General features: G+C 36.2%; 1 long non-coding RNA gene across 2 annotated transcripts in view; it reads right to left on the bottom strand.

Annotated features, from left to right (window-relative positions):
• LOC147378298 (uncharacterized) overlaps nucleotides 1-6,233 on the bottom strand; it is a 153,035-nt gene extending 146,802 nt beyond the window's left edge. For both annotated transcript variants that reach the window (XR_015145866.1, XR_015145865.1), the window contains exon 1: nucleotides 5,982-6,233. This is a non-coding gene — a long non-coding RNA (uncharacterized LOC147378298). The remainder of the gene's footprint in view (nucleotides 1-5,981) is intronic.
• Between the last annotated feature and the right edge of the window lie 8,861 nt (nucleotides 6,234-15,094).

The raw sequence follows: 15,094 nt of genomic DNA, 5'->3' as shown, positions 1-15,094 counted from the left end.
AATCAAGAGGGAACATCTCAAGGATATCCTGTAAAAACAGATTCAACTATGTACCCACAAAATATCTAGGAGCAAGAAGAAGAAATATAGTTGCTGTAAGGGAAACTGCTCTTGATATGCAGTAATCTGCATTAGATAATATGTCTTGGACAAGATGATAGAAAAATCTTGTTAAGTCAGACTAAGATGATTATAGATAAAAAGTCAAGAAAATATAAGAAGTCGCCAGACATATGAGCTAGAGTTAGCAAAAGCAGAAATACAGACACATATATTCCTCCACTTCAATTTGATATTAATATGATTAAATTCACAATATAGAATTGAAATTATATAATGTTAAAAAAATTTATTGGCAGTTAAGGCAATAGGAAATTTTTAGGAATGACTAGGCAGACTAAATTTTTAAAAAGCATATATATAAATTCAAAATGTATTGATGGAAATATATAATAAATTAGACAAAACTCAAAAGAGAATTAGAGAACTGAAAAAGATATCTGAAGAACTTATTAATAGAATATGTATATTGGCAATGAAGTGGGCAGTGAAATAAAAAATAATACTGTTGTGTACAATATTAAAGATCACACATTCACCTCGAGTATGTGTAGAATACTTATATAAAATGACCATGTATCAGTCCTCAACATTAATTGAAAAAAAACACAAAGATACAAAATGCAATTAAGTTGGAAGTTATTAAAATACAAATTAAAAAATCTCCACACATTTTGTAATATATTTTCCAGTACTTCACATACAAAAATAAGACCATAAGACTAAAATATTTTGATACAAGGATATAGAGCCAATAAAGAAAAATCAACTATTTTTAGATACTAACACTGAACATTTGTAAAATGAAACAGGAATCAAAATCATTTATGATAGCGTCATGGCAAGTATTTTCTAAGAAATATTTAGGACTGCATTCAACATAAGTGCTTAGTAACAAATTATTATGTAATTGCTGTATATGAATTTGGGAAATCAAGCAAAAGAGATATTAATGGAACTTTATAGCTTAAACATATGAATTAGAAGATAAGTAAATGAAAATTAAATGAGCTAACATTCTATTTGAGTAGTGAGGAAAATAAAAACACAGAAAAATAAACTTATAACTCTAAGAATAAGTAAGGTAAAATAAAGATAACACTAGAAAGTAAAACAGAAAAAAGCATAGAGGATCAAAAACAAGCAAGTTTGTATATATATGAGTATAGAAAAAAAGGCAAAAATAATCTTAAGATCTCAAAATGGGAATGTATTATAATAATTGCAGTAAAGAATATTATTAGTAAATTTATTCTGAACACATAGATAAAATGAATAAATACATAGGATACTAAAATTTACTAAAGCTAATATATTCTTTAAAAATACCCACAACCCTCTTACAACTAGTTAAGAAAGAGAACTAGTAATTTAAAAGACCAAGGAATGATGCTAAAGCTGAAACTCCAGTACTTTGGCCACCTCATGTGAAGAGTTGACTCATTGGAAAAGACTCTGATGCTGGGAGGGATTGGGGCCAGGAGGAGAAGGGGACGACAGAGGATGAGATGGCTGGATGGCATCACTGACTCGATGGACGTGAGTCTGAGTGAACTCCGGGAGTTGGTGATGGACAGAGAGGCCTGGCATGCTGTGATTCATGGGGTCGCAAAGAGTCAGACACGACTGAGTGACTGAACTGAACTGATGGGAAAAACTCAGATTCAAATGATTTCATAGACAAATTCTAGACAATTTCAATAACAGGTAAGTTCAGTTATATGCAACAAGTTAGACTACTTCACAATCATTTCCACTAAAGTAGTATAACCTTAATTTTAAATCCAGACAATGAGTATGTGAGAAAACTAAGCCAGAGTCCAATCTTGCTGTGAATATAGATCAAAAGTCATGTACTCAGAAGCCACATCCTATGGTGTAAAAAGGTTTCAACCATGAGCAAGTGATTTACCTCAGAATTTAAAGGTTGGCTTAACATCAGAAAAATCAATGATAATTTGCCACATAACATGATTAAAAGAGGAGAAATAATATGATAACTACCAAAGGATAAATTTTTAAAAGCAGAAATTGTGTTCTATAATATTCCACTCTTTATCATTAAATCTGTTAGCAAAGTAATTCATTAGAGACAGCTATCAAAAATCATAGTAAATACTATTCAACTGAAAATATTTGAAGCACTTCCTCTAAAGTAAGATCACCTCTATTACCACTTTTATTCAACTATGTACAAAATGTCTTAGCCAGCACAGAAAAAAGAAAATAGAGAAAACATAAAATAAACAAAGGCAAATGGCTAGAAAAATAAGAAACAATAAATGCTATGCTTGTGCTATGATACACAACCCAGTAGAGTAATCAAAATAGCATGGTATTGGCATAAATACAGACACATGGATCAATGGAATACAGAGCCCAGACATCAACTCACACACTTATGGTCAGTTAATCTCTGACAAATGAGGCAAGAATACACAATAGAGAAAAGACAGTCTCTTCAGCAAGTGGTGCTGGGAAAGCTGGACAGCTGCATGTAAATCAGTGAAGTTAGAACACACTCTCATATCTTGCACAAAAATAAACTCAAAATGCCTTAAAGACTTAAACATAAGACATGACATCATTAAACTCCTAGAAGAGATCATAGGCAAAACATTCTGACATAAATTATACTGTCAGTCTCCCAAGGCAACATAAATAAAAACAAAAATAAACAAATGGGATATAATTAAACTTTGCTTTTGCACAGCGAAGGAAGCCATAAACAAAATGAAATAAAGTGGACAATCAATGGAAATGCAGAAAATATTTGCAAATGATGTGACTGATAAGGGCTCAATTTCCAAAATATACAAACAGCTCATACAACTCAACAAAAAAGGAACAACCCAATTGAAAAATGTAAAGAAGACCTAAAAAGACAATTCTCCAAAGATGACATACACATGGTCAGTAGGCACATGAAGAGATGTTCAACATTGCTAATTATTAGAGAAATGCAAATCAAAACTTTAATGAGGTATCACTTCACACCAGTCAGAATGGCCGTCATCAAGAAATCTACAAACACATGCTGGAGAAGGTGTGCAGAAAAGGGAATTCTTCTTGGTGGGAATGTAAACTGGCACAGCTATTATGGAGAACAGTATGGGGGAGCCACCATTTTATCCAGCAATCCCACTCCTGGGCATACATCCAGAGAAAACTATATAATTAAAAATAAATACATGCACCCCTATATTCATAGAAGCACTATTCTCAATAGCCAAGACTTGGAAACAACTCATATGTCCATCAACAAATGAATGGATAAAGATGTGACCCATATATACAATGGAATACTATATATAATGGAATACTACCCAGCCATAAAAAGGAACAAAATAATCCCAACTGCAGCAACATGGATGCAACTAGAGATTATCACACTAAGAAAAGCCAGTAAGAGAAAGACAAATACCATGCAATATCACTTATATATGGCACAAGTTAACTTATCTATGAAACAAAAAACAGATGCACAGATATAGAAAAAAGACTGGTTGCCAAGGAGGAGCTAGGTGTGGGAGATACATGGACTGGGAATTTGAGGTTAGCCATTGCAAACCATTACATATAGAACAGATAAACAATAAGGTCCTACTGTATAGGACAGGGAACTATATTCAGTATCCTGGGATAAACCATAATGAAAAGGAATATAAAAAACAATGCATATATGTGTATAACTTAGTCACTATGTTGTAGAGCAGAGATTAACACAACATTGTAAAGCAACTGCTGCTGCTGCTAAGTCACCTCAGTTGTGTCCGACTCTATGTGACCCCATAGACGGCAGCCCACCAGGCTCCCCCGTCCCTGGGATTCTCCAGGCAAGAACACTGGAGAAGGTTGCCATTTCCTTCTCCAATTCATGAAAGTGAAAGAGAAGTCGCTCAGTCGTGTCCAACTCTAGCAACCCCATGGACTGCAGCCTGCCAGGCTCCTCCATCCATGGGATTTTCCAAGCAAGAGTACTGGAGTGGGGTGCCATTACCTTCTCCGTGTAAAGCAACTATACTTCAATTAAAAATACTTTAAAAAATAAAACAGTATATTTCCAAGTAAAATATATTCTTATTTTTAATCCATCTAATATATTGTAATGTTTTTATCACATTTATTATAAACTTTTGCCTTTTGAGTCATGAGAGGCCAACTCCCAGCTTGTCCATTACCGGGGTCCAGCCCGGTGGGATCCAGGGGTTCCCTCAGAATGACGGCGTCGGCGATTAGAATAGCAAAGCAAAGATTTTAGAGGCTCATTATAACTGGTTTACGCGAAAAGTCAATATAACCTGTGACACCAGGTTTGCTCTGACCATGGAGGCTGCAGGCGCTCTCTCGAATCGCTGAAGGTGCCCCACCTTGGGCACCTTCTCGAGTGGGTCTTAGAAGCCCAGGCCAGTAAGTGGTCTCAGAGGACCTCCGCACTCCGTTTATTTTGGCCTGAAGGAAGATCAGAAGAGAAAAGGAGGAAAAGGAAACAAGAAAGAACGACATGGGGAGACCAAGCTTTGAGCAAGGCCCGTAGCCTTATTTTCAAAGGGAGCTTATATACCTTAAATTGTGCATAGAGGATAATAGGGGGTGTGAAATCATGCAAAGTCAGCAGTCTTTGATCCTTATCGAGACCAGACTTTCTTTTCTGCAAACTTATCGTATACAAATGGTTTAGGTGATTTACATCATCTTCTGGCCAGAAGGCCTGTTAACATTTTATGACTCTGATAAAGGTTTGTCAACCATAAGACTTATTTTCTCTAAGAGTAATTATTTTAAAGTTTGGCGCCATCCTCCGAAGGTGTTAGATAAAGTTGCATTCCTATAGGGCAGAGGTGCAGTGGGTTTACAACAAGGAAAGAATTTATTACCTTAAGGGTCTAAAGTTGTTAGCACCAAGGCCACTACTTCTTTTTTCTATGTACCAACTATATTAATTAATACACTTCCAAGGATACAATACAGGGGATGTGGAAACTTGGCAGCAAGCATTGGCTCAACAATGAAATCTTCTACTAGTTCTAACAATTTCTAACTCTCCGAGAGGCTCTATACTATTTGAATATCTTAAGCTTCCCGTGCCTCTCGCGGTTTGAAACTGTAAACAATTGTACGAGTAGCTGTAGGAGTCCGGGTAAACCTGTCAGGCAAGTTAGAGAGCCATCTGAGGGGTTTGGATTGAAAGACTCCTATTATGCCCAGGAGGCTAATTAGCTAGAGCTCTAAGTTGATTTCCTTCAGAGAAAAGGTGGTCGGGGATAGCCCCCAGTGACTGTCAGAGGAGTTGGTGAAAGTCATGAAGCAGTAAAACAGACAGACTCTGGTTTTGGGGTAGATGCTCAGGCAGGTCCGGGGAGGGGGCCCCTCGAGTCCTGACTCACCTTTGCATATCAGGCCTCTCTGCATGACCTTTGCTGTGGGTGGGAACTCCCATGCTGGCTCCCAGCAGTCCGTTACTAGATGAGGCCAAGTAACTCAATTATTCTAAATTTTTGTTTCCTCATCTCTAAAGTTGAGATAATGACTCTTATTTCACAAGGTTCTAGTAGCTAAATATTTGTTGAAATCAGGGGTCCCCAACTTTCTGGATCTAGTGCCTGATGATGTGAGGTGGAGTCGATGTAACAATAGACATAAAGTGCACAATAAATATAATGCACTTGAATCATCCTGAAACTACCCCCCCTCCCCCCTGCCACCCAGTCCATGAGAAAATTATCTTCCACAAAACTGGTGTTTAGTGCCTAAAAAGTTGGGGACCGCTGCTATAAAGTCTAAAACAGTTTATTAGCACTTTGCAAAACTGTGCTGGCATGACTGACATGTTTCTCTTGTTTTCATTTGATTTTTTTCTCTAATAAAACTACCATATAAACACTGTGAACTAAAGAAAGACAAACGGTATGTTTGCTTACCTTCCATATCTCTTAAAGTCCGGATGAAAGAGCAAAAAGAAAACATAAATGTAAGCAGAAAAATCATAACATGGTTGGAAAACATGAAACAGAAAAAACTACAGTACAAAATACTGAGAAACAGACTTAGGGAGAAAGAAAAAACAGAGGAAACACCCAAGAGAGCAGAGGAAAGCATGGCTTTTCCTCAAAGAGCTGGGCACAAACTGAAGCAGAGACACCACCAATATAATATGCAGGTGTGGACCTCAAGCCCACGGACAGGTAAACTACTTAACAACCTTTATCCATGGCAGTTGGCCACCTGGGTGTTGCCTCTCCCCATTCCTCAGGCCCATCAGTAGGTTACCTACTAACTAACCTTTATTCATCACAGCTGGTCGTGTGGGTACTGCCTCTCCCTATTCTGTAGAGAAAAGCTTTTTAAAATAAAACTTGAGAACCAAACTCAAAAGAAAGTGATTGGTTTGTCTAAGTAACAAACTAGTGTGGGCTGTCAAGCCCAAGATAAAAGAGCAAAGCTTAAGGAAACTCTGAACTTTATTATCAGATGCTGAAAAAATATATACACTTGGAACAAAAATGTCAAAGGCAGCTTTACCCAGGAATAAACTCAAGTATTCTCCCTGGAGATTAGGAAAGCTTTTGCCAGTTGTGGGGGTCCACATCCTGGCTCCCCCTGTGTTTCACTCACACCCAGACCAACTCCCAAATAACACCCGTTTGGTCCTTTCATTTAAAGGAACAGACTGTTACGAAAAGAGATCTGCAGCAGTAAAAGAAAACCACCCTAGACAGCTGTATTCATCAACCTAATTCTTTCTGGTAACTTGTTACTTGGTGGGGTAATCATGAAGTTTTTGAGGAAAATTAATAGAATATGTTCAAAACAAAACAATAGGTCTAATATGGAGACACTTATACTAAACCGTACTAAGTCGATTCAGTCATGCCCAACTCTTTGTGACCCTAGGGACCATAGCCCACTAGGCTCCTCTGTCCATGAGATTCTCCAGGCAAGAATACTGGAGGGGGTTACCATATCCTCCTCCAGGGGATCTTTCCGACCCAGGTATCAAACCTGCATCTCTTCCATCTCCTGCAGTAGCAGGCAGGTTCTTTATCACCAGCACCACCCGGGAAGCCTATACTAAGCCACATGTAACCATCCTAGACTTAAATATTAGTTTCAGCTCTCCAGGAAATGGAATCTTAAACCAGATTCTTAAATCAAGAACCACCTGATCAGTATTGATTAGGTAATCTGTCTGAGACACCCTTGCAATCCCCTAAAGGACAGTATCCAACCTACTTTTTTTGCGTTCTATAACATCTTTGTTCCCACTCTCCTTTGCCTGCAGAAACTCATTTTGTTCAGCTCTTCAGAGCTCTTTTCTATCTGTTAGATTGTATGCTGCCTGACTCAGATGGATTTTTGCTCAAATAAATTGCTTAAAATAAAATAGGGGGAAAAAAGTCAGACTTTTGAAATGAAATGCTCTGAGGAGAGTAACAGTAGTTGCTTACCATGTTACTTGTGATGTAGCATGTGGCTTTTCACTTGAATAATAATTTATAATAATTTTTTATAAATAACTGACAGAAAATAGAGAATAGAAAAATTCCACCCTCTTCATTAAGACCAAAGCCTTGATAGAATTCTGTTGCCAAAATGAATGGATATTTCAGAATCAAGATCATGTACTACAAGTTTCATTTGTAAGAAACATGGCTATAACATAAATCCCAGCATGTCATGGAATTTTGCTAAATTCCCCATGTCCATTAACTATACAGATTATTGTATTATAACATATGATCCCATATTTGCTGGTATGTGCTATAAAGACTTTTATTTTAAGCGGTCCCATTGATTAACATCGACGGGGGAGAAAAAGGTATTCCACTGGACAGATTCCATCTTTTGAAGCCTTGAGTTCTTGGCCCAAATTTCAATTTCAAATGTAGACTATAATTTATTTAGACTTGGCTTTTGTTCTTTCTCACCCCCAACCTTAAAAACTACAGGGTAATATCAGGCATTTGAATTTATTAGCATTCATCAAAGAGTATTTTTGGCAGTACTGTATCACAAAGCCTGACATTGGCATATATAAAACAATACATGTGCAAGCCTACAAAAAAAGGACATTTGAAGGGAATGTCCATTATATAACTTAAGCTGTTTTTGCTGGATCAAATAAAATTATAGAGGCGCCATGCATAGTACTGTTGCTGAAGGCCATCATAAACCCTCGTTTTCATGGGGTTACATGGTCTTTTTGCCATGAAAAATTTTTTGTTTTGTTTTTAAGTTGCCAAAGTACTGTGGCAGCCTGTGAAAGGAGAGACTTTATTATTTTTTTTCCAATTAAAACAAAAGAGTACATACAAAGTAAGTCCTTTAAAGGCGGATGAAGTCAAAATTTAAATGCTTTGATGACTATTCTGAAACTGTGTCATTTTTCTTCATGTAGTAAATGTGTATTATGTGATTATAGTTGTCTCCAGTCAATGTGTTTTAAAAGCAAGGAGACATATCTATTATACCAATTTATTTTTCAAGTATCATGTTATCATGTTAAAAGTTAATACGCAAATAGCCAGGCATGATAAAACAAATCGGTAAGCATCCTATCACTTATCCATTGCTTAGGATTCAAAATCATAAGATTCTATTCTTTTCTGTATAGAAAACTGATTTCAAAAACCATCTAACTTGCTAACTTTATTATGTGTTTGAGGCTTTAAGAAAACAAAAATTCAGAGAAATTCAAAATTTGAGTCACACCTGGATTCCTTTCCATAGGAAACATATGCAAATTCAGAAATTTCCTGATATTTTACTAAACCTTTCAATCAGAGTCAGATATTTAACTAGAGAGAGGTTTTCTCTTTAGTTATGAGTCAAGACAACATATATGTGACATCAAAACAAAGTGACTGTAATAAATTAAATCAGCAGGTTGTACCATCTCTGATAAACTTATTGGACTCTGTTATGCTAGTGTAAATTGCCAAATAGATTGATGTTCTTTCATGAATCTCTTATAAAGTTGTGGTTATGTCCTTTCACATCAGAGGGCATATGAAGTCAGTTTATCCTATTATTGTTGTTAGTAAGTTGAATCATTTGGCTCAGGTAATCCACAAAATTTCTCCACTGACTTATTCTTTTTTCTTTTTGTATAGCAAGTAATCTGTGGGGTTATACAGATTACAGTATTGTTTGAATATTCTGTTCTCCAATAGTCTTTTACCAACAGTTTTGGGATCCATTGGCTTACCAAAAATTTTGGCATCCATTTGCAATTTTCAATTACAGTTTTCAATTCTCTATTTGTGGTAAGGTGATGGTTTTTGATATCTATTATTTCTTCCACATATATGAGTAGGCAGTATTCTGTTAGGAAAGCTCCCACCTCAAGTCATACATTTTAATGATTTTAGTGTCAGTACAGGTCAGGAAACCACAGTTAGAACTTGAAATGGAACAACAGACTGCTTCCAAATAGGAAAAGGAGTATGTCAAGGCTGTATATTGTCACCCTGCATATTTAACTTATATGCAGAGTACATCATGAGAAACGCTGGGCTGGAAGAAGCACAAGCTGGAATCAAGATTACCTGGAGAAATATCAATAAACTCAGATATGCAAATTACACCACTCTTATGGCAGAAAATGAAGAGGAACTAAAGAGCCTCTTGATGAAAGTGAAAGAGGAGAGTGAAAAAGTTGGCTTAAAACTCAACATTCAGAAAACTAATATCATGGCATCCGGTCCCATCAGTTCAGTTCAGTTCAGTTCAGTTCAGTTCAATCACTCAGTCGTGTCCAACTCTTTGCGACCCCATGAATCGCAGCACGCCAGGCCTCCCTGTCCATCACCAACTCCCGGAGTTCACTCAGACTCACGTCCATCGAGTCAGTGATGCCATCCACCCATCTCATCCTCTGTCATCCCCTTCTCCTCCTGCCCCCAATTCTTCCCAGCATCAGAGTCTTTTCCAATGAGTCAACTCTTCGCATGAGGTGGCCAAAGTACTGGAGTTTCAGCTTTAGCATCATTCCTTCCAAAGAAATCCCAGGGCAGATCTCCTTCAGAATGGACTGGTTGGATCTCCTTGCAGTCCAGGGGACTCTCAAGAGTCTTCTCCAACACCACAGTTCAAAAGCATCAATTCTTTGGCGCTCAGCCTTCTTCATAGTCCAAATCTCACGCCCATACATGACCACAGGAAAAACGATAGCCTTGACTAGATGAACCTTTGTTGGCAAAGTAATGTCTCTGCTTTTGAATATACTATCCAGGTTGGTCATAACTTTCCTTCCAAGGAATAAGTGTCTTTTAATTTCATGGCTGCAGTCACCATCTGCAGTGACTTTGTAGCCCCCCAAAATAAAGTCTAACACCGTTTCCACTGTTTCCCCATCTATTTGCCATGAAAATAGATCAGGAAACAGTGGCTGACTTTATTTTTTGGGGCTCCAAAATCACCGCAGATGGTGACTGCAGCCACGAAATTAAAAGACGCTTACTCCTTGGAAGGAAAGTTATCACCAACCTGGATAGTATATTCAAAAGCAGAGACATTACTTTGTCAACAAAGGTCTGTCTAGTCAAGGCTACGGTTTTTCCAGTAGTCATGTATGGATGTGAGAGGTGGACTATACAGAAAGCTAAGCACTGAAGAATTGATGCTTTTGAACTGTGGTGTTGGAGAAGACTCTTGAGAGTCCCTTGGACTGCAAGGAGATCCAACCAATCCATCCTAAAGGAGATCAGTCCTGGGTGTTCATTGGAAGGACTGATGTTGAAGCTGAAACTCCAATACTTTGGCCACCTGATGCAAAGAGCTGACTCATTTGAAAAGACCCTGATGCTGGGAAAGATTGAGAGCAGGAGGAGAAGGGGACGACTGAAAATGAGTTGGCTGGATGGCATCACTGACTCAATGTACATGGGTTTGGGTGGACTCTGGGAGTTGGTGATGGACAGGGAAGCCCGGCGTGCTGCGGTTCATGGGGTCTCAAAGAGTCGGACACAACTGAGTGACTGAACTGAACTGAAGGGTTCATAGATCCTTTGCTAAACCAACATATTATAATCAATTTCTGGAAATATTTATTTTATGACCAGTTGTCTTAATGAAACAATGAAAGAAAGTCCTTTCTAGATGACTTCTATGTCCTTTAACATCATTAACTGCTTTTTGAACACTTCTTCAGTTTCTAACATGAAAGAAATGACAATTGTTTTTTTTAAATGACATACTTTTTGATTCTTGACTGAAGAAGGAGAAGAAGGGGGAGGGGTAAAAGAAGAGGGAGGAGGAGGAGAACAAAGCTGAAAAAAGCATTATTGGACAATTGGGAAATTTTTAATGTTGACCATACATTAGAAATGATCATGTATTAACGTAACTTTCCTTAGTGTGAAAATTTCACATAGAAAAATACTATTATTCTTAAGAGATGTATGCTTGAATACTGAAGGATAAAATAGCTACATGTCTTTAATTTTCAAATGTTTCAACAAATGTTATAAAATATTAACAGTTGGTGAACCTATGAAAAGAGTACTATTCTGGAGTTGGAAATATTTCCATATTAAAGTTGAGGTAAAAAAGAATAAAAATTATATTTAGATAATCCCTAGTGGGAATAAAAGCATAAATTTACCAAGCAAATGCAAAATAGTGGGTGGCTTTAACATTTTTTTTTTCACTAATGAGGAAAAATAAGGACTTCAAGTTCTAGAAAATCCAGCTGCTTGCATTAGTTGGTAAAGATTCATTTCTAACACAGTTAAAATTACATGGATAGCATCAACAAATAAGCTACTAACCAGATGTAAAGAAAAAAGATGTGGTCAACTGAATTTTTAGAAAATGTATTTAAAGATACTATTTATCAAAAATAAAAATAAAAAATAATCCCTGCCATTATATTATATATATATATTTTTCCTAACATATCAACTACATAAGCTATATGTAATCAAACTTTTCTAATATTCACCATTTAGTATGAAGAAGATATAGATAATTGAGCTGAATATATACATTATGAAAGAGACCAGGATATTTTGTATATTATTACGAGTCTTACTCATAGCAACATTAGAAATAAAGGGCACGAAAGTTTTGTTGATGTAGATTTTGGTTAACTGGATTCCAGTCAACTAAGATCTCCCTCAGTAATTTTACCCATATTTTCAAACATTGCTACAGGAGAAAAAAAAAATTATGGTAAAATATTAATGTTTTGGAGAAGTAAATGGTAACCCACTCCAGAACTCTTGCCTAGAGAATTCCATGGCTAGAGGAGCCTGGTGGGCTGCCATCTATGGGGTCACACAGGGTCGGACAGGACTGAAGCAACTTAGCAGCAGCAGCATTGACGTTTTACCTTGTGGGAAGAGAAGAAAATGGAAACTGATATCAAATTCTCTGTATCTCATTACTAAGTTTTCTGCTTGAATAAAGCTCCCTGAAAAGAAAATATATAGCAAGCCAAGGGTAAAAACTAGGAAAGATGTGTTTATACATGTGTGTGTGTGTTTGTATAGATGTGTGTATATATATATACATACACATATATGTATGCATTCTTATCTAATCCTCACAAAACCCTGATAATACCATAATGCATGAATTATTATCATCACTATTTAACAAGTTAAGAGACTTGACCACAGGAAATTCAATTCAAATATGCTACTTTAAAAGGTAAATCATGCAATTTTAGTCACCTATGGTATTTTTCTGGAAGGAAAGACAATTTCTTTATAATATACAGGAGATACTGCTTATCTAGATGATGAAGTGGCTTCCATCTAGTCAAAGACAAGTAACAAAGCACACTCAACAGGAAGAGCAAGTGCTACAACATACAGTTTTGGAAATATGAGAGGTGGGAAAACAAATAATTAAGCATTCATTATTATAATACTCATCACTATCAGAAGTAGTCTGTAAAGTTGTTTTTTTGGGATTCTAAATCCTTCAGTTCAAAAGCATTGATTAAATTAAATTAATTGAAATTAATCATTGTAAAGGTTGACTTTTTTAATTACAGAGATTTATAATGAAGGAGTTAAAGACAATCAGTTAGCAGTGCATATTGGATGTGCTGGAAATTAGAATGCATATGAAAATGAAAAAATCCGACTAAACTGTGCATGCCAATAAGTGGCATGTTATTAGCACTTTCAAAACTTTCCTTTTGTAAATCCAACTAAACTATATTTAGACTTCTAAACAAGGAAATCTTCTCCTAAGGCATTGCTGGTTTTGATGTTCAGTTTTACTTTTTTTCTTGTTTTTTTTCTAAATGATACTTGTTTAAAAAGCAAAATCATGTTGTTAACCAATTATTAAATGTATGTGGTTACTAATTCACAAAGTACTTAAATCTTTTATCTATGAATGTTTTTACATTATGGTTAAACATCACTTCTAAAACATATGATGTAGTAAATAATGAGCGGCAGGAAAGAATATGTTCAATGGAGTATGGAATATTTTCATTCTTAGTACAAAATAGTTTACTGACTGGAATATAAAAAGGGAACAGGCATTTAAGCATTTGATTTTTAGATTTTTACATTAGACAGGGATGATCATATAGACTGTATTCCATAGAGACGTGTTATCCAAAATGTGTGAACTGTCACTGTTGAATATTACATATAACTATTACACACACACACACACACACATATATATATATATATACACACACATATATTGGATTGATACAAAATTTTGCAAAACTTTGCTGTCACTAGTAAGTTATGCTTTTCCTAAAATACAGAAAAATATAATCTAAGAAAGGTGATAATAAACATTGTAGATCAACTATATTCCTATAAAAAATAATTAAAAACTATTTTTAAAAAGGAGAATGAATCCTAACACAACCAAATGCTGCAGGTGAAGTTACAAATAATTTAAAATACCTGTTTATATCTGCCAATCACTGAAAATGACGATTATGGAAAAAAAGAAATAAAAGTGACAATATAAGGTCCTCTGTAAACACAATGAAAACTATAACAATTTTCTATTTTTTCAAATAAATTATGGAAAATAAAAGAACCAAAATATTTATGTAAATTAAGTGAGAAATGTTATCCTTTCTGAGCTCAATGAAATTGTGTTGATTTAAATAGTTACTCATTCATGACCCCCTTTATGTTATACTAGTGATACAGATGTGTTATTCATTTGATAATAATGTAATTACACTATTACATTCTGTTTAATAGTTTACATATTTCATAATGATTTAATAGCTAATATAATGACATCTTGGGCTAACATTACCACAGATACAGTTGACACTTGAATGACATTAGTTTGAACTGCTTGGATCTAGTTATATACATAGATATCTTTAATAAATCAACTAATGTACTACACAACCCATAATTGGCTGAACACTCAGATTTGGACTGCAGGTACAGAGGGTCAACTATAAAGTTACACATGGAATTTTGGACTTCCCTAGAAATCCAGTGGTTTAGACTCCATACTTCCACTGCAAGGGGCATGAGTTCAATCACTGGTTGGAAAACTAAGATTCTGAATGCTATGTACTCTGGCCGGAAAAAAAAAAAAAAGAGTTACATATGGATTTCTGACTGCACAGAGAGCTGGTACCCTGCATGGTTCAAGGGTCAGCTGTCAACTGCATACTAAAAGAAATATAAACACAGTTTAGATGACTTAATCTATTCCAAAAGCAAAGTCATAACTAAGCAGAATCTTAAAGTTCTTACAGAAGGCCTTGCTATTAGAGGCGAGAAGACTTGACCTTGTGAAGTACTGCTGCTGCTGCTGCTAAGTCGCTTCAGTCGTGTCCGACTCTGTGCGACCCCAGAGACGGCAGCCCACCAGGCTCCCCTGTCCCTGGGATTCTCCAGGCAAGAATAGTGGAGTGGGTTGCCATTTCCTTCTCCAATGCATGAAAGTGAAAAGTGAAAGTGAAGTCGCTCAGTCGTGTCTGACTGGCAGCGATCCCATGGACTGCAGCCTACCAGGCTCCTCCGTCCATGGGATTTTCCAGGCAAGAGTACTGGAGTGGGGTGCCATTGCCTTCTCCGTG

The sequence above is a fragment of the Bos grunniens genome, chromosome 2 (assembly GCF_055505025.1).
Source record: "Bos grunniens cultivar Pamir isolate PY7600 chromosome 2, Bosgru_T2T1.0, whole genome shotgun sequence".
NCBI lineage: Eukaryota > Metazoa > Chordata > Mammalia > Artiodactyla > Bovidae > Bos > Bos grunniens.
This window is presented reverse-complemented; position numbering and strand designations above follow the sequence as displayed.